This window comes from Canis lupus, chromosome 17 (assembly GCF_003254725.2).
Source record: "Canis lupus dingo isolate Sandy chromosome 17, ASM325472v2, whole genome shotgun sequence".
NCBI lineage: Eukaryota > Metazoa > Chordata > Mammalia > Carnivora > Canidae > Canis > Canis lupus.
This window is the reverse complement of record NC_064259.1, coordinates 9,489,186-9,507,828: the sequence shown is the minus strand read 5'-3', so window position 1 is coordinate 9,507,828 and position 18,643 is coordinate 9,489,186. Positions and strand designations below refer to the sequence as shown.

Below are 18,643 nucleotides of genomic sequence, written 5' to 3'. Positions count from 1 at the left end.
GAAACTTTAAAGAAAAATATTACTTAATTTGGTTCTGTATTTTAGTCATTATTATGTGCACTGTGGAACTAATTAGTTTAACTGTTTATGGTGCCCAGGAGAAAATATTGAAATGTCTGCTTCAAGTTTGAGTATTTGGACTAGATGATCTCAAATGCCCCATGCAGCTGCCCTCTCTGTACATTCTAGAATTTTAAGTTCACATCTTCTGCTCCTACCTACATTTCATGGCAGGCTGCTAACACCATTGCATTGAGAAAATAGGCATACAGGAGGGGAAACAGCAAGCAATGTCTATTTAACGATAAACGTTGGAGAGAGGAAAAGCCTATTGGATGGACTATGAACATCCAATAAATATTTATTGGGATGAAGCTACTGTGAAAACTTACACATATAAGGACTAGATGCCTACTACTGTGAGGTAAGAAGCCAAGGGAAGCATAATGTCAAGGGGTTAAGTGAGTCCTGGGTTGTACGTTTGCCAGGGAAATTTTCTGGGACAGGTTACTGCGCATCTCCAAGCCTCTACATTCTGGTCTTCACGGGAAGGATGAGAGTATGTGCTTTGTAAGATCACTATGGGGTGGGGTGAGGGTTGCTTGGGTGGCTCAGGCAGCTAAGCATCTGCTTCACCTCAGGTCATGATCCCGAGGATCCTGGGATCCAGCCCTGTGTTGGGCTCCCTGCTCAGGGAGAGGTCTGCTTTTCCCTCTCCCTCTGAACTTCTCCCCTGCTCATGCTCTCTCTCTCTCTCTCTCTCTCAAATGAATAGATAAAAATATTTTTAAAAATCACTATGATGGGGATCCCTGGGTGGCTCAGCAGTTTAGTGCCTTCCTTTGGCCCAGGGCGTGATCCTGGAGTCCTGGGATCGAGTCCCGCATCAGGCTCCCTGCATGGAGTCTGCTTCTCCCTCTGCCTGTGTCTCTGCCTGTGTGTGTGTGTGTGTGTGTGTGTGTGTGTGTGTGTCTCATGAATAAATAAATAAAATATTTTAAAAAATCACTATTAGGATTAGATGAGACAGCATATGGAAAGCACCTGCTCAAAGTCAATATTCAAAACGTATTTGTCCTTTGTTGTTGTCCTCTAGTGTCCTAACCTGTTTATACACGCTTAGAAATGCTCTACATTTCATGTCTTCCCCCAATGTTTCATACTAACCAAGCATATCACAGTTATCTATGCAACAGAATAGTTAGAGATGATTTGGAAAAGGTGATGTTTTAGGAGATCAATCTTCCCAGAAAGCATTCCCCCACCCCAACCCACTATGTCCTGAGTTGTTGTTCATCCCTCCCCCTACAAAGTGGGCTTGGACCTTTTTACTCTGCATTATGGGGGAGTAAAGCACTCTAAGTAAGCATCAAAGTCAATTTCATCTCTGTTCAATTCTCACAAGCCTCTTTTTGCAAACAATAATCCTGCAGGACATCTCATTATTCACTGGGATAATTGTTTCAAATATCAAAAGCTGCATAATAAAAATAAGAAAAATCCTTATTTTTAGAAATTGTACCCTGGCTGTGCTGCAGACTGATCTGGGGAAAGTGTAGAGATAGGTTAGCAGGCTGATGGAACATTCTACAGGAGACTTAATGAAGTCCTGAACCGAGGTGGAAGACACCAGAGAAATCAACAGAAATTCCTATCAAACGTCTGGAAGTGAACTTCTCCAAGGAGGCGGTCAACCTTCAGTAATTACCCTAAGAATTAAGTAAAACTGTTTGCGTCTACATGTGGTGCGTGCTGGAAAAAAATCATTAAATCATGCTGCCAAAATGGGAATAAACGTTTCCGTGGGTTATGAACAGAACTGCACAGAGATTTCAGTGGCCTTTCATTTGTTAGTAATCTCCTAATGACTCAGCCTGGCAATGGCCAAACGCTGCTGTTCTGGGAATCGATGGCCTTCTTAACACAACACAAAACTGTTGCTGTGTGGATACCCATGAATTTGTTGTTCTGACCTCCAAAAACAGCAGTCATGATTGAGTACCTACTATGTACCAAATTCTATGTACCTTTAGGACAAATTTGCCACTGTAATTAGGTCGTGGATAAGAAGTTTGAGACTTCAACTGCTGAGTGACATGTTCAGGATTATACAGTCAGTACATAGCCAAACTGGAATGTCAGACCAGACGGTGTCCAGTTGTAAACCTGTTTCTTACTCCACCTACCAATTCTTCCTCTGTAAAGAAATAAATATATGTGTGTATATAATATATATAAAGTGTGTATATTGTATATACATATATAATATACATATATATTTCTTTATTTGTTTATATATAGTATATATAAACACAATTTACATATGATATATATACACAATAGAAATATTATGTATATATACAGTTTCAATCAGCTACTAAAATTACACAATAGAGATAAATATATTGAGTTGCAGTGACGTTACCAATAATTATTCACTGAAAAAAAACTATGATGATGCAAAACCCTATATACAAATGTGCATAATAGCTTTATCACGATAGCCAAAAAGCAGTGATGGCCCAGCTGTCCTTCAGCGAATGAATGGATAAACAAAAGGTGGTACATCCATTCAGTGGAATATTACTCGACAACAAAAAAGGAATGAACAGTTGATGTAAGCAATAACTTTTATAAGTCTCTAGGGAATTGTGCTGAGTGATAAAAGCCATTCTGAAAAGGTCAATTGTGTATAACTATATATATAGTTGTATAACTATATATATATAGTTAGTATATATAGTTTATATATGTTATACATATATATATAATGTTCTTGATATGACAAAATTATGGGAATAGGAATTAAATTAGTGGTTGCCAGGATTTTGAGATTATGATAGGCGTGGTAGGAGCAAGATGCATGTGATTATAACAGGGTAGCACAATAGGGGTGGTGGACACATGAATCTATATGTAGTAAAATTAGAAATCCACACATATACAGAAGTAGAAGTAAAACTAGGGAAATCTGAATAAATAAGATCTTCAGATTGTGTCAATGGCAATATCCTGGCTATGATATGCTACAATATTGCAGGATGTTACCACTAATGGAAATTCTGTAAAAGGTACTCAAAATCCCCTAGTATTACTTCTTATATTTGCATATGACTATACTATATGATTATTTCAAAATAAAAAGTTTAATTTGAAAAAAGATAATGACATTAGTGGGATGTTTAATGTTAATGATGATTTAAAATAATCTAGGAAAGATTTTTAGAATGTATGTATAATCAAAAAATGCTCCTTTTGAAATACATAAAAAAAATTTTATTTTGCTTTATCTAAGTAATTCAGAACAATTTTAGAATAACAGAAAGAAATTACCTACCGTTTGCCTGCCCAATAACAACTTAATATTTTGGTATACATTCCCTTGGACAATTTTCTCTACATCTGTTACACACCTTTTTGTCTTTGCTTTATGAAATTGTTATTATTCAGTTTCTATGATTGAGTTTTTTCCATTAATAATTACTGGCAACATCACTGCAACTCAATATATGTGTGTAATTTCAGTAGCAGTGTGACATTTCTCTGGGATAAATGCCCAAGAATTCAATCGCTGGGTCATATGGTAATTGCATGTTTAGTTTTATAAGAAGCTGCCAAACTGTTTTCCAGATTGACTATACCACTTTACATTCCCACCAGTTATGTATGAGGATTCAGTCTCTCCACATCCTTGCCAGCATTTGGTGTTGTCATGTTTTTGTTTCAGCCATTATGATAGATGTGTTGTGATATATCATTGCTTTAAGTTATAACAAGTTGAAATTGTTTAAAAAACAATTTTAAGATAAAAAAATTAAGGGGCACCTGGGTGGCTCAGTTTTTTAAGCATCTGACTCTTGGTTTCAGCTCAGGTCATGATCTTAAGGTCCTGAGATTGAGCCCTGCCTTGGGCTTCACACTCAACTCGGAGCCTATTTGTCTCTCTCCTTCTGCTCCTCCCCTGGCTCGTATTCTCTCACTCTCTCCCAGTCTCTCGAATTAAATAATAATAATAATAATAATAATAATAATAATAATAAGGATTCTCAATGCTCATTGAGGATAGAAAAGATATCCTTTCATACAGTGCTTTTAGTCAAATACATTCCATTTGACATAGGAAATCCATTTCTTGGAGTCTACCCTCCATGTAAGGAAAGAGATTTCCTTTATTCTCATTTCAAACCCACCAAGTCACCTTCTGATTATTTAGCATTCCAAAACAATTTGCCATTAGTTGAGGACAGTTCAGGTCATGGAGTTGTCAGCCTCCCCGTGTTCAGGACAGTTCTCTTTTTAGTGCAAATGAAAAAATTAGCATTCTGGCCCATAGGTGAGAGCCCTCAGGTCAGTCCATGTAAAGCTGTCATAGAGATAGAATCTGAGCTGGGCATACTGACCCGTATGATCCTCTGAGCCCACAGGCATGAAGGCTGGACCCAGAGCCTTAGAAGGTTTTCCAGAATAATAATGGCCGGTGGAGAGCCTCAGCAGTGAGCTCCACCCTGGGGGATACTCAGCGGTTATACTGGCATGCAGTTGGCAGCTTCTGCAAGAATCATGCAGATTTATAGGTCAGTCTTTCATGGGAGAAACTTGATATCCATAGATCTGATCACAGTATTTACTTCCAAAAACAAGCAAACAAAAAATGAAAACTTTAAGTGATAAAAGAGTTTGGATTTTTATCTTAATGGAAACTTTTCTTCCTAATATCCTCTCAGATTTAGTTCTGGAAAATATTTATGACCTTTTTAGGTGTAAAATTAACGGGCTGAGTACAGAGATTATCAGCAGGGTCAAAGTTATTTCTCCCTGAGAAAGAATTCAGAAGCCTCTCTCATTCACTTTAAGTGAGATTAAAAGAGAAATTGAATAAGACCTTCAAAATTCTCTCTCTCTCTCATTCTTGCTCTTCCCTCCCCCTTCCTTCTACCCACCTTCCCTTCCTTCTGTCTCTGTCATACACATGCACACACACACACACATACACTGGAGGCAGATGAAATACTATATTATTTCTAATGGAATTAGTGTACAAACCCCCGGATACGTTCTTTGCTTGAGCATCAAATATATTCAACTTAGACTTGCCAAAATCAGATTTAAGAATTATAACTGTGTGTTCATGAATGAAGAAAGAGTTGTTAGTCGGGGCAAACATTGTCTCATTGATTTCTCCTCTGTGCCATTAGTAAAATCAGTTACTAATCCTTGGAGATTACTCAATAATTATTTCCAAAATATCTAAGGTAGGATTCATGAGACACTATGTTCATTATGATGAGTGTCTAAGTGTCTTATTGCTTTTACACTTCATTCTAATTTTTGGTGTGTGCCAGACACTTTTTTTCACTTAAAAAATCTTTACATGTATTAACCCTTTTAATCCATATAATCCTATTTGGGGCTGCTAAAATCTGCCTTTCTGGAGAGGAATAATAACTTTTCATAACTTATCTAAAGTCTTACAACTAGAAGGGGTGGCGCCAGTCAAAATCCAAACCTAGCCAGTCTCCACTAATAACCCTTGGGCTCCATGGACTCCTTGTACCTAGTCCCTTCATGACACTTGCTGAATAATCACATGCTCAATGGTTACTGATAAATATAAGCAACTGGTATTTCCCAAACGTCTAAAATGCCTTGCCTCTATCAGGGAAATCACAGCAAGTAAGGACTAGTAAGCAAAACTAAAGAACATGAAGAGTGAAAAAGAAAGTCTGTCCTGAAAGTCAGACCCAGGGCTGACCTTTGTAGGTTTGTGAGCTGTAGCTGCAGGAGATCCCCGACTGAGGGGGTAAATGAAGAACTAAGTCCAGCTTTTCTCAGCCTGCGTGGACAGGAGGGAGGGGACCTCATGCAATGCTTCTAAACCTAGGATGCAACTTTTTGAATTGGCAAGCTGTGAAATTTATAAAATTCACCCAAGGATCCAGCTAGAAAGAATCTCTACCCAACTTTCAGGTATGCCCTGAACTCCCTGAGTGATCTTGGACAAGCCTATTTTTTTTAACTTCTTCTTACTCCTTCCATTTGGGAACCTAAGCACATGATTCTAGACACTGCACTTGAACTTACAGAATGAGCTTTACCCTTCTTTCAGCTTTATTGAATTATAATCGATAAATAAAAATTACATATGTTAAAGTATACAACTTGATGTTTTGATACATGAGTATGTTGTGAAATGATCACCACAATCAAGCTAATTGTCATGTATATCACCTCACATAGTTACTATTTTCTGGATGCAAAGCTAGAATGCAAAGCTTGAATTCTGTGTGCTGGAGTCTTTTAGGAAAAGACTCACACACTGAAGGACTTTCAAGCTCTCACTGTAAGATTATTTGTAGTCCCTGAAGGCAAGAAAGATAGACAGAGAGATAGAGAAACAGAAAGAAGGGAAGGAAGGAAGGGGGAGAGGAAGGGGAGTTGGGAGGAGGGAGGTTGGAAAGAAGGAAGGAAGGAAGGAAGGAAGGAAGGAAGGAAGGAAGGAAGGAAGGAAGGAAGAAAGGGAGGGAGGGAGGGAGGGAGGGAGGGAGGGAGGGAGGAAGGAAGGGAGGAAGGAAGGAAGGAAGGAAGGAAGGAAGGAAGGAAGGAAGGAAGGAAGGGAGGAGATATAAATTATGGAATGGAGACCATACTCACTCAATTGGGGTCTGACCTATCAAAGGGAAAAGCCTAACATTTCAGAGCATGAGTTTTACTTGTATTTTACAAAAGCAAATTCTCTCTCAATGAAAATTCTCCAAGGACTGAAAATATGCAAAAGAACATAAATCATGTCTTAAGATGTTTGATTTATAGTCTGAGGGCTTAGCAACAGATCTACCATAAAAGGATTGTATGTTGTCATTGTTTAAACTCCCTCATATTAAATATGTCATCTTTAATGGTAAGACAAGTAAATTTGAAATTGATTTTGAATTGAAGAAAATTGGAAGGGATTTACTGGAATCATTATATTGTCAAGAATTCTTCACATTCTCAATAATTCAAAGGCTAATTATTCTGATTGCTCAGACATTGCATTTTGCATCTTCTTGTGGCCTTTCTCTTTTGACCACCTCATTAGTGTCTTCTCTGAAGGATGGGCCAGGGAACAGAAAGGGCACTCTAGTCTGGCTTGGTGGGCAATGAAGATGAGGCTACTGACCATGTGAGATTTGGAAACACTCCAGGATTGCAATTGCCTGTAATCAGCCCAGAACCCAGCTCTCTGTGAATTCAATGTGTACTGTAAACATTTAAATGGGAAAAAAATTCATTATAAATGCATAAACATATGTTTTTACTAAACCATATTCCATTTTCTCTTAATAAACACATATGATATACATCATCATTTAAAGTATCTGTGTTATATAAACAAATAAAGTCTCTACTTCCATTTTCTTCTTTTATACCTCCTTTTTCCTTAGACTGTAAGTCTGGTACTGGGTTAAATATATCCTCCAAAAATTCAAGCCCACCTGGAAACTGTGAATGTGACCTTATCTGGAAATTGGATATTTGCTGATTTAATCAATTTTAGGTGACATCCTACAGGAGTAGGGTGGGCCTGGAATTCAGTGACCGGTGTCCTTGTAAAGAGAGAGATCTGAAGACACAGAGGAGAACATGGGAGAAGATCACATGAAAATGTAGACAGAAGTTGTAGCTACGCTGCCTCAAGCCAAGAAACTCTAGGGATTGGTAGCAACTACCAGAAGCCAGAAGAAACAAGGAAGGACTCTTCCCTAGGTCCTCTGGAGAGAGCATGGCCCTGCTGACTCCTTAATTTTGAATTTCTAGCCTCTGTGACAGTGAGAGAATAAATTGTCTTGGCTTCAACCACCCAGCTTGTGATATTTTGTTATGGAACCCTAGGAAACGAGCATGGACAGTATCTAGAGATTTTGCCCCTTGGCACAAGAGTATTTAGGAACGTGAAGGCACCATCCTCACACCTGGAAAAGGTGAGGTGCAAAGAAATAAATTGACACAGAAAGGAGGTCTCTGCTTGCAACTTAAATGGATGCAGCCTAATGAGGTGCTCCATGTTCCCACCCCTCTCAGCACATCTTTCTATGTTCAAATTGTGAACTTGATTGTCTACTAGACTATAAGCTCTAAAAGATAGTGTCTAAGTTTGACTTATAACTGCCTTATCCCCAGTGCCTCATGTAGTCTCTAGCATACAGTTATCAATCAATAAATACCTGGGGAAAGAAGGAATGGGGGGATGGAGAACAGCATGGAGGGAGGGAAACAAAGCCAAAGTCCATTAATTAAGTTGAATTGTTCTAATGAACCTACTTCCAAAAACATTGATGATGTCAGGAAAACCTAGATACCTACTTCTACGTTCACAGACTTACTAATGAGTGATTCAACCTTTATTTTAAAATATAATTTACCATTTGTGGTAATGAGGTCATTAAATTTTACATCATTTATAATGCTCAGCATTAGAAAAATGAGATAATAATAGACTTTTAGTGCTAATAGAGATTTTAGAAATAATCTTTTCTTCCCTTGTGTTGTCTAAATGAAGAAATCTAGGCCCAGAGAGATGAAGTGGCGGGATCCATGCATCCAAACCCCCAGCTTTGTGTCTTACCCTCTCTATCCTGTTGTCTTGCCAGGGCATGGAAGGTGATATAGGAGGGATGCTGCATTTACAGGAGTATAACTTCTAACCCTTATCTCATCCCACATTGCAGAACATTGAACTTGAATAGAAGCGGACTTCTTAAAGTGAAGATTTTCTCTTTTTTATCACTGACAGATCCTCACAATGAAAAACAACAAAGTGGGATTTGTACTTGTGTCCAGTACTCCTTCAAATGCAGGCTGTGCCCTAAAGCAAGACCAACTTCTGTGTCACTCAATGTCTTCATCAGAACAAGGTAGTCGTCATTCTCTTTTGCTTTCTAATTTCTGACTTAAAATGCTGCTGCTGAGAACCAAAAGACAGGCTGACCATGAACACTCTGCACTATGTTCCCCATACTCTTGTTATCTAGGGTTTCTGAGGATCAGAAAAAAGCCCCCAGGTCTCTGGCCAGCCTCACCTCACCCACTGCCTTTCTGACTGTGGCCCACACTGCATCTTGGGGGCTCATCTCCTTCTATTTCTTCATCCTCACCAATGAAAACATCCCTGGTGGTGTTCAGTGAAATGTCATGTCAAGCTGATTCAGTCTATTGTTTTTCTAATTTAGAACAAAGATAAATGTTAGCTCACTCTGGCAGACAAACAGTCCTCTGACATCAGAGACCTGTGTCTCAGGCCAAGAGCTGGCAGGATTTTAAAATTTACAAAAGGAGTTGCTGCAAAACTACCCAATTTCAACATGGGGATTGTCAAAGTTGATTCCTTGAAAGAAAAAAATAATAATAATGGAATTCATCCTGCAAATAATAACAAATCTGAAATGTATTCTTTGCATCAAAAAAAGCCCCAAACATTATCAGGGGTCAAATCTATTTTGACCAGCTTGCCTTTTGGATTACTCCAATAGCTGGCCCATACATTTAGTCTGCTTACTGATAAACAGGCATAATTTAAATAACATTGGGATTCATTTTCCAAGCATTTTATTAGCTTCTCTGAATTGATTAATGCTTCATAAAATCTGCTTGAGGGGAACAAAAAGATAGTGGTTACATTTTGTTTTAATTTTCAATTTCATAACTTTACTAATTTATATTACAGTGCCATCTATTGGAGTAAATGTGCTTTTTCCATGGGAGTCAGACAAAACCAATCACTTGGTTGGCCTCAGGAGAACCACCAAATTAGTTTATTAGTAGGAATGACAATTATTCAAAAGGAATATTAAATTTCAGCACAGCATAAAGCTCCATAAAGAATACAGAGGCATAGGTAGTAGCAAAGAAATAATTACATGTATGCAGTCTAAATTATTATATCGTATTGAGATACGGCTCTATCAAAGAAAGCATTGCAGCAACATTTCTTGATTTCGAATGCTCATACCCTCTTGAAAAATGTGCAATGTAGATCATCAAAGCAAATGAAATTTGCGATGAGGGACACTCCCCCGACACCTGAGAGATACCGAGATGTCTGTTCTGTGCTGCCCTTGCACCCTTGCATCTTGTAGTGACGCTCAGTGTGAACCAGAAAAAAAAAAAAAAAAACAACAGTGTATAGTTTTCATCAGCTTGTGTGTCTGCCAGCTGCCAGCATGGGTGTACTGTGGATTTAGGAGGTCAAGGGCTACACCTTCTCAGATCTATATTCCAGCATCACGTGTACAACTTGGCTGAGCATTGGTTTCCAGGGCACACGGAGAGTCTCAGAGAAACACAGTTTTCAGACTTCTCTCCTTTGTCAGAATACGATCCTTCCTGGCTCACGTGAAGAGAAGTGCTCACTGGTAAGAAGGCGTGACATATTCAAGGGAGGCAAACATTGCAGCTCAGATTTGGACAAGGTTTAATGCCATCCTGATCTGGAAATGCTAGTACTAATTTTGGAGCTGCAGAATGAGTATTTAAAACATTCAGCTCATGGTTTTCATCTCTTTTGCAAATATTACTCTTTGTTCTGTATCGTACTTACCTTAAATATTTGTAGAAAGATTGTGCCAAAGGGAGGATCTTCATTTGAAAACCTAGGTCTGGAAGAAATCATTTTTCAGATCTTTAATTTTCATTGGTAAAATCCCTCACAATAGATTTTCCTGTAGATATCTTTGAATTCACAAATGGTCTTTTCTCCTCTTTAAAAAAATCATATGCCATTTCTATTATAAGTTTTACTTTGGTGATTTTTCCTGGGATGTGGAAGGTCCTATGATTTCTGCATTTGGGGGTAAAGTGGAATGGGGAATGCAAAGCTTAGTAATAGAAACGTATCTTCACATCTTCTGAATTCAGATATGTGATGGAACACTACTGACATACTGATACTACCCATTTATGTTCTTTCCTTCCTCCATCTCCTGAGGTTTTTCAAAGAAAATATTCCTTTAGACAAAACAAAAGGAGGACCCTATTGTAAGAACTATTTCACATTAAGACAGTAATTTTTCATTAATTTACACCTAAGAAATTTTTTCCAGCTACTCTTTTTTTAAAGACATATATGTATGTATATATGTATGTTTGTATTTGAGAGAGAAAGCATGCACTCTCAAGAGGCAGGAAGGTCAGAGAGAGGGAGAGAGAGATGTCCAGCAGATTCTCCACTGAGCATGGAGCCCAATGTGCAGCTCTATCTCCTGACCCTGAGATCATGATCTGAGCTGAAATCAAGAGTCAGGCACCCAAACAACTGAGCCACCCCAGTGCTCCTATTTCCAACTACTCTTAAGACTCATCCCTTGGACCAGTCATCATTTAAAAATATTTTTCCTGGGCAGCCCGGGTGGCTCAGCGGTTTAGTGCCGCCTTCAGCCCAGGGCCTGATCCTGGAGACCCAGGATCGAGTCCCACATCGGGCTTCCTGCTTCTCCCTCTGCCTGTGTCTCTGTCTCTGTCTCTGTCTGTCTCTCTCTTTCCCTCCCTCCCTCTTCTCCTCTCCCCTCCCTTCCCCCTTCACACAGTGCTCTCTCACTCTCTCTCTGTGTGTCTCTGATGAATAAATAAATAAAATATTTTAAAAAATATTTTTCCTTTGATTTTTCAAAGCAGAAATATAATCCTAAGAATCTTAAAATTCAACTGGAATGTTTTCTAGGATTACCAAATTTGTATATTACATTGGATAATACCCAAAGATAAAGTTTGCAGGTTATTATCTTTAGATTCATTGTGTTTTATTCAAGAAAGTAGTCAAAAACAGTTTATCAAATTATGCCATTAAATAGTTCAATTAGTGTTATTTTTCCTCTTATTTTTTCTTAAACACAATTACTTTTTTTTAAAAGATCTTATTTATTTATTTATTTATTTATTATTATTTATTTATTCATGAGAGACCCAGAGAGAGAGGCAGACAGAGGCAGAGGGAGAAGCAGGCTGCCTGTAGGAGCCTGATATGGGACTCAATCCCAGGACCTCAGAATCATGACCTGAGCCAAAGGCAGACACACTCAAACTCTGAGCCACCCAGGTGCCCCCAAACATAATTACTTTTTCTACTTCCAAAACAAGATAATATGATCATTGTCAGATGATTAGAGGTTTTTTGCTATGTACCTCTTTTTAGTAAATGAAATTTCGGATAAAGTTTTATTTCAGTAAGAGATATATCTCTACTTCCACAATAATAAGGTTTTGTCATACACCTATGTCATTTTGGTAAACTGTGTACTATTGATAATGATAATTATTTAGCTCAATTCAGAGGAAATTTATAATGTACAAGTCTCAGGAAATAAAAGAAATATAAAAAATTCCAATTAATGTATACATTTTGATTATATGATGGAGTGATTAGTAAAAGATTTTTAAACTTAGATGACATGAGAATGGAAATTATGGAAAAATTGGAAATGAACAATGAGTTCTAAGGAGAAGACAAAATGTAAGTTTTCTATGTTGGGGAAGAACTTGTTCATTTATTTTCAAATTAATAGTGGGTGTATCAAATCACTGGAGAATTTTATATTTAACTAAATACAATTAAATATTGAGCTAATTTTATTCTTAAATGTTAATATTTATAGTATGACAGATATCATAACCTTCCAAGATAATGAAAAAATGCCAAGATTGACTAAAAGGATTGACTCAAATGGAATATATAGTTTTTTAAAAAATTGATACATGATTACACATTGCTCCGAATTTAAGACAGTGCTGGGCATGCAGGGGATGTTTCAAAAAGTAATTTTAAAGAATCTCCTCGAAATCAAAAACAAGTTACTATGAATTTTGAAGCCTGTCATACTCTTCCATATTTGGCTAGAAACACTGACTTTCAATAAGCTTTTCTATGGGCAAATCAGCTCATTTTAAGCACAGATTTGATAGCCAGATCAAGGTCCCTAGGCTGGTATTCCCTTCCATTTCTTACCAGAGAAACATGAATGCTCCTACCAAAGAACAAAAATAAGAAAAGCAGAATGTGTAAATTCCAGCAATCCAAACCTAGAACCAACAATCCAGGCCAAGATCCGGTACTGTTTCCAGTACTTTAATGATACCATCTCATCTCTTCTTGTAGAAAAGCAAACAAAGGAGATACTGTCATTTTCTCTTTATAACTAGAAGTCTGTTTTGGTGGTTGAATCAAGATTGGAATCTATATCTGTCTACCTATAAAACCTTGGCTCTTTGAGGGAATCAGAAGGGAGTGTCTACAGTCCCTACTCTCGGATGGAAGAAGTGGCTGTCACTTAAAAGGAGAGTAAAGACTTGGAAGACTTTGCCCCAGTGGTAGGAACAGTGACTGTCAAGAGTGTAACAGAGCTGTTACCTGGAGAGGTTGAGATGCAAAGGAAAATTTCCAAACAGATGAGAGAATATTTGCTGGGAAATTACTTGGTCGGAACCTGACAGTCTCACTCAGCATCCTAGGGGTTGATGAATAATAATGGTGCTATATATGTCACCGATTAGCCACCTTGTTTTAACTGAGGGGTTGCTGTCTACCCCTGGAGAGAGGCCAGTTTGCCATAACCTTCCTAAGGTATAACCCATTTCTGGCTAATGGCATGAGATTTACTTGCATGAAAAACCAGTAAGGAAAAGCTCTTCATTTTACTGACATGGCAAGAAAACCTACAAATCAGACAATATATTGATATTTATTTTTGTAAACAGATGAAGAAGTGGACTCAATCTAGTGTATCCAGGGGCACCTGGGTGGCTCAGTGGTTGAGTGCCTTCCTTTGGCTCAGGGCATGATCCTGGGGTCCTGGGATCGAGTCCTGCATCCCCACAGGGGAGCTTGCTTCTCCCTCTCTCTCTCTGTGTCTCTCATGAATAAATAAAAATCTTTAAAAACAAAAAAAACTAGTGTATCCATAAGAACTAAGCCATTTCCCTTTACTTATGTCACATGGCCCTAGAAATTAATGTTCATCTGTTAATCAGGTTAGTTTGTGGATTTAGCTCTATTTTAAATACAGGAATGCATAGAAAACTATGTATATTTTGTGGAGAAGTCTTTGTTATCAGTTAATCAGGCTTGTAATCAGATCATTCCAGATGCTTCACCTTTGGTCACCTGTTTGAATTTAAAATGAATGATTGTAATTAAAACTGAGTGAAAATTTTAAAAAAAGAAAAAAAAAAAGGAGAGTAAAGAGAAAAGCAAGCCACATTCCTAATCATTGCCTTTTAAAGTGCCTGGCAATTTTCTAAACCAAGAATTAATGTGATAATAAACTCATTAAGTTGGATCATAGTGGCCTCTTCTGGTGAAAATGAGAATATCAGAAATCTTTGCTAAAAATAAAAAATAACTGTTTAATATAAAATTTGAATAAATTATAGAGAATTAGTTTCCACATGTTTGCAAGTGATATTTCCTTAATGATACTAATTCTAAACACGATTGTATATTAGATCATACATACTCAGATGATTTTTCTATATGTCATTAAAACCTGTTATGAGGAAAGCATATTATATGGGACAGACACATACAGTAGTCTTTCAGTGATATGATCTTAGATAAATTTCAAATCTTTTCTAGGCCTCAGTTTTTCAATATGAGGAATAAGAAAGATTGTGATAACCAAAGCAGGAGATATCACAACCATTATTATCTTTGATGACCATGGGATATAATTAAATGCCACGTATGTTATCATAATGATCTTTATAAAAATCCTGTGAAATCACAGGACAAGGTTACACATCCCAAATTATAAATGAGGACACTACAGCTCACAGAGATCCCATATTTTGACTAAATACATGTCTTAGTTATGGATCAAAGTTGTAAATCCACATCTCCTGATTCAAAGTTAAGGAGACTTTCTGCTACTGGTGAGGTGGTGATGGATCCTATCAATCTCTGCATAAGAAAACCTTTGTCAACCCGAGTTCACTATACCTACCATCATTATGGACCTGACCGTGTCTGGGTAGGAGATTGAAAAACTATTCAGTCCAGTGGTTTTCAAAATGTATTCTCTGCTAATCCTTCATAGTCTTCCCACAGGTAAATAGGAGTAGTGAATGGATGCATTTCCAGCCTCTTCTCCTATATCAGCTTTGTATTAGACCAGGTCCACTCAGGGAATAGATACAACACAATACCTACAAACAGGGAATGTTTAACATTGATAGTTATTATCTAGTAACAAGGGATTGACCTCAAAGAGTAAAGAGAACTCTAAATAACTTAGATTCAAGGAAAAGTACCCAAGGGAAAAATAAACTTGGAAGTGAGAAGCCTTAATCAAGGTTGAGCTTTAGACCTTGCTGGAGAAGCTGTGGTCAAAACTCAATAGATGATGTTCACTTGGTTGTTCTGGGCCAGGACTGGTCCACTGCTTCTGGCCCAAGGCTGGTGAACAAGGAACCACAGCTCGGAGCAGCATGGAGGGTATACCCTTGCCTGTTGCAGGTGGGCTGGACGCCAGGAAATTGCAGCTGGACGTGGCACACAGGAAAGGCCCCTGCAGGATGGGGTCTGCTGCAGTCCAGGAAGTCAACATTGGAATGGCTGGGACTCTTCCTGGCAATGTAGCCAGAAGATTTTGAAATTCAATGGAAAGGCCACAAAGGTGTGGCTGGAATGTGACTAAAGCAAGCATTGCTGGATCTCCTCCAGACATGCCACTGGCCCATGGAAAGTGAGTGAGAAGAATAAATTAGAAGTATACCAGAACCAGGAAGAGAAACCCCTTCCTCCTGAGATGTTGTTACTGAGAAATCCAAATGTCATGCTGGATGCAGAATTAAAACACTTACAGGGGCCAGCTCACTTATCACAGAACAGACCGTGAAGGATAGATTTGGAGCCAACAGGCAGGAAATTCATTAAAAAGTATAGGCTTCAACCAGAGCAGTTCATAGGTTTTATATGTTAGGGGACAAAAGAAGTTCTGTTCAACTAAAAAAGAAAACAACAAACAAAAAACAAGATTCCACTAATTCAAAAAAAGTGAGGGTTTTTTTGGAACTACTGATGTTATTAAATCTGCTCTTTTTTACAGAATAGAAAACTATGCTCCAGAGAAGGAAAATAATGTGGCTTAGCACACATTGTTTGTTAAAGGCAGATCCAGGACCAGAATCCAAATTTCCCAATGTATAATCTTTAAACTCTAGTTAAAGCTTTCCCATTTTTTTTTGCCACCATATTTTTGTTTAAACTCAATTAATTAACAAAAAGTGTATTATTAGTTTCAAAGGTAGAGTTCAGTGATTCAAGGCTTTCCCATGTTATCTGGCCTCTCTGATCATAGAAGATAGAGATACACTTTGGCAAGTATGTGCCTGAGCAGTGTGAGTCCCAGTGGGTACACTATCATATTAAATATAAGGCCAACCATAGGAATTAGGTAACCGATGCCATGATATGGATGACCCTTGAAAACATTCACCCAGATTGCTAAGTAAAAAAACAAACAAAACAAAACAAAACAAAACGCTAATCACAAAGAACCACATATTATATCATTTCTCCAAGTATGAAATTTTCAGAGTAGACAGATCTGTAGACAGAAAGCATATTGGTGGTTCTCCCACAGGGAACACTGCAATTATAACACAGATTCTAAGATCAGGGCCTTGGCAGTGTAGTTGTAGTGGAATTCTTACAGCCTGAGAATCAGCAAAACCCGAATAAATAATAACCTGGAAGACCAGAGTACCAGGCTAGAGTGAGTAGCTCAGTAACACCGCTATCATCACCGTTATCACCGCTAATAAGGCATAGGGATCCGGGCCTTGGCACCCCACTTAGTTAAGACACAGCTAAGTTTGACTTGAGACTAAATGATGGGATTTTCTGGTGTTAGATAGTCTGGCTTGCAGAGTCCATTCTTAAGGTCGTTATGTCAGAGTGTATTATTATTATTATTATTATTATTAATTATTATTATTATTATTTTACAGATGGCAGCATAGAAGCAACAAGAATTTCAGATGTATAGACAATATAAGCAAATAGAGGGATTCTCAAGGATCCTGAGGGCAGTCAGCCCTAAAAAAATACCGGAGTTGCTGTTGATTTGGCAAAATTGAGCTATTATAGGTTGGGTACTAAGGGAAATATGATATTGGCACACATTAACAGGGCCAAGAACATGATGATAAAGCATATATTATTTGTAGTCTTTGGAAGACTATTTCAGTGCATATTATGCACATCCTACAATTTAAGAAACAGACATTTGTAGAGGTTAATAAATTGTCCGAGGTTGCCAGGCTTATCACTGGGGGTGTCTGCACTCCAACCTAGATCTGTAAAGACCAAATCTGTTCTAAGGGGTTCCAATTTGATCTATGGGATCTTTAATGATTATAGATATTGAGGTTCTTGAAAAATTATTTTAGTTTCATTCTTGAGCAGCATTTCAAAAGTTCTAGTACATATGCTAGTAGTATTGCTTGTATTCCTTAGAAATACATGCTTCAGAATAGCTGTTTTATTAAACTCACTTACTGGAAATTTCTTATAACACTTAGATCTCAGTTGTTTCAATGCAAAACCAATTAATTACTCATGTTTAGTCTCCCGCCCCGTGCGAAAATAAACACATAATCTCTTTTGACATAAATAAGCAGATTTTCTTTCCTGATCACACCCAGTCACATGTCTGTGATGAAGGAGACACCAAACGTCCATTTAACAAAAATACATAAAACGTGCTTATATGAAATTTAGTCATAATGCCATTTTTTAAAAGGAATCTTTTTAAGCCCTTTGAGAATTACTGCTTAATTCTTTCCTTTTCTTCTTATTGTTCAAACATTTTCAAGCTGTCCACATACTTCCCCTGAAGGAAGAAGTTCTCGTGGAAATGCCTGGAGAGCTGAGCTGTGGTTTCACTCAGGTCTGTGGCCTCTGCATTCTGGAGCCCGACCAGCCAATATTTGAGAAAATATTCTTGAGTTTCATTTAATTAGGTAGAGTTAAAATAATCCATTTTTAAAGAATCCTTTCAAGATCAAGCTCCCCTCAGTTCCTGTTTACATGGTTGACTTTTTATGGTCTTGGCCTAAACCAAAATCAACCAACCAACCAACCAACCAACCAACCAAATAATAATAATTTAAAAAGAAAACAAAGCCAAACAAGTCAACAGCATGTAAGCTTATTAGAAACCCTATGAGCCCTGCCTTCTTACTTTCAATGCTAAATAAATCTACCTCCTAGAAAAAAAGGACTCATTTTAAAATTGTGGGTGTTTATTTATCCTTTGCCACCTTCATTCCTTTGACCTTGCTGGAGGTGATCTGCTGCTTAGCAGATTTACAACCTGCTAGAGGTAACTTTGTCAGGGAATATTTCACGTTCACAGAGTAGAGGGTACACACATCCCATCAGTACTTCGAGTTAAGATTTCCAACAATCTGCCCCATTTTCTCTGCTGTCAGTTTTGATGTCTCCTATCATATGACTTATGTGAAATTTCTTCAAGGAATTCTTACGCAATGTCCAATTGGACTCATTGCCCTTCAGTGTTTTCATTGTAACTGGAAATGCCTTTTACCAAAACTCTTATTAAGTTAAATTATGGTTTCCCCTTGACTTGTGATCTTCCTCACTGACCCATAG

At 37.8% G+C, this 18,643-nt stretch overlaps 1 long non-coding RNA gene across 3 annotated transcripts in view; it reads right to left on the bottom strand.

Moving 5' to 3' along the window:
- The window catches only part of LOC112665105 (uncharacterized), a 66,071-nt gene that overhangs the window by 33,615 nt on the left and 13,813 nt on the right, over window positions 1-18,643 (bottom strand). The window contains exons 2-5 of one of the 3 annotated variants that reach the window (XR_004806232.2): window positions 14,970-15,171; window positions 10,577-10,634; window positions 4,401-4,549; window positions 2,028-2,197 (exon numbers count right to left, since the gene is read on the bottom strand). The exons of 1 other annotated variant lie outside the window; for it this stretch is intronic. This is a non-coding gene — a long non-coding RNA (uncharacterized LOC112665105). The remainder of the gene's footprint in view (window positions 1-2,027; window positions 2,198-4,400; window positions 4,550-10,576; window positions 10,635-14,969; window positions 15,172-18,643) is intronic. One more of the 3 variants, XR_004806234.2, reaches the window with a different exon arrangement.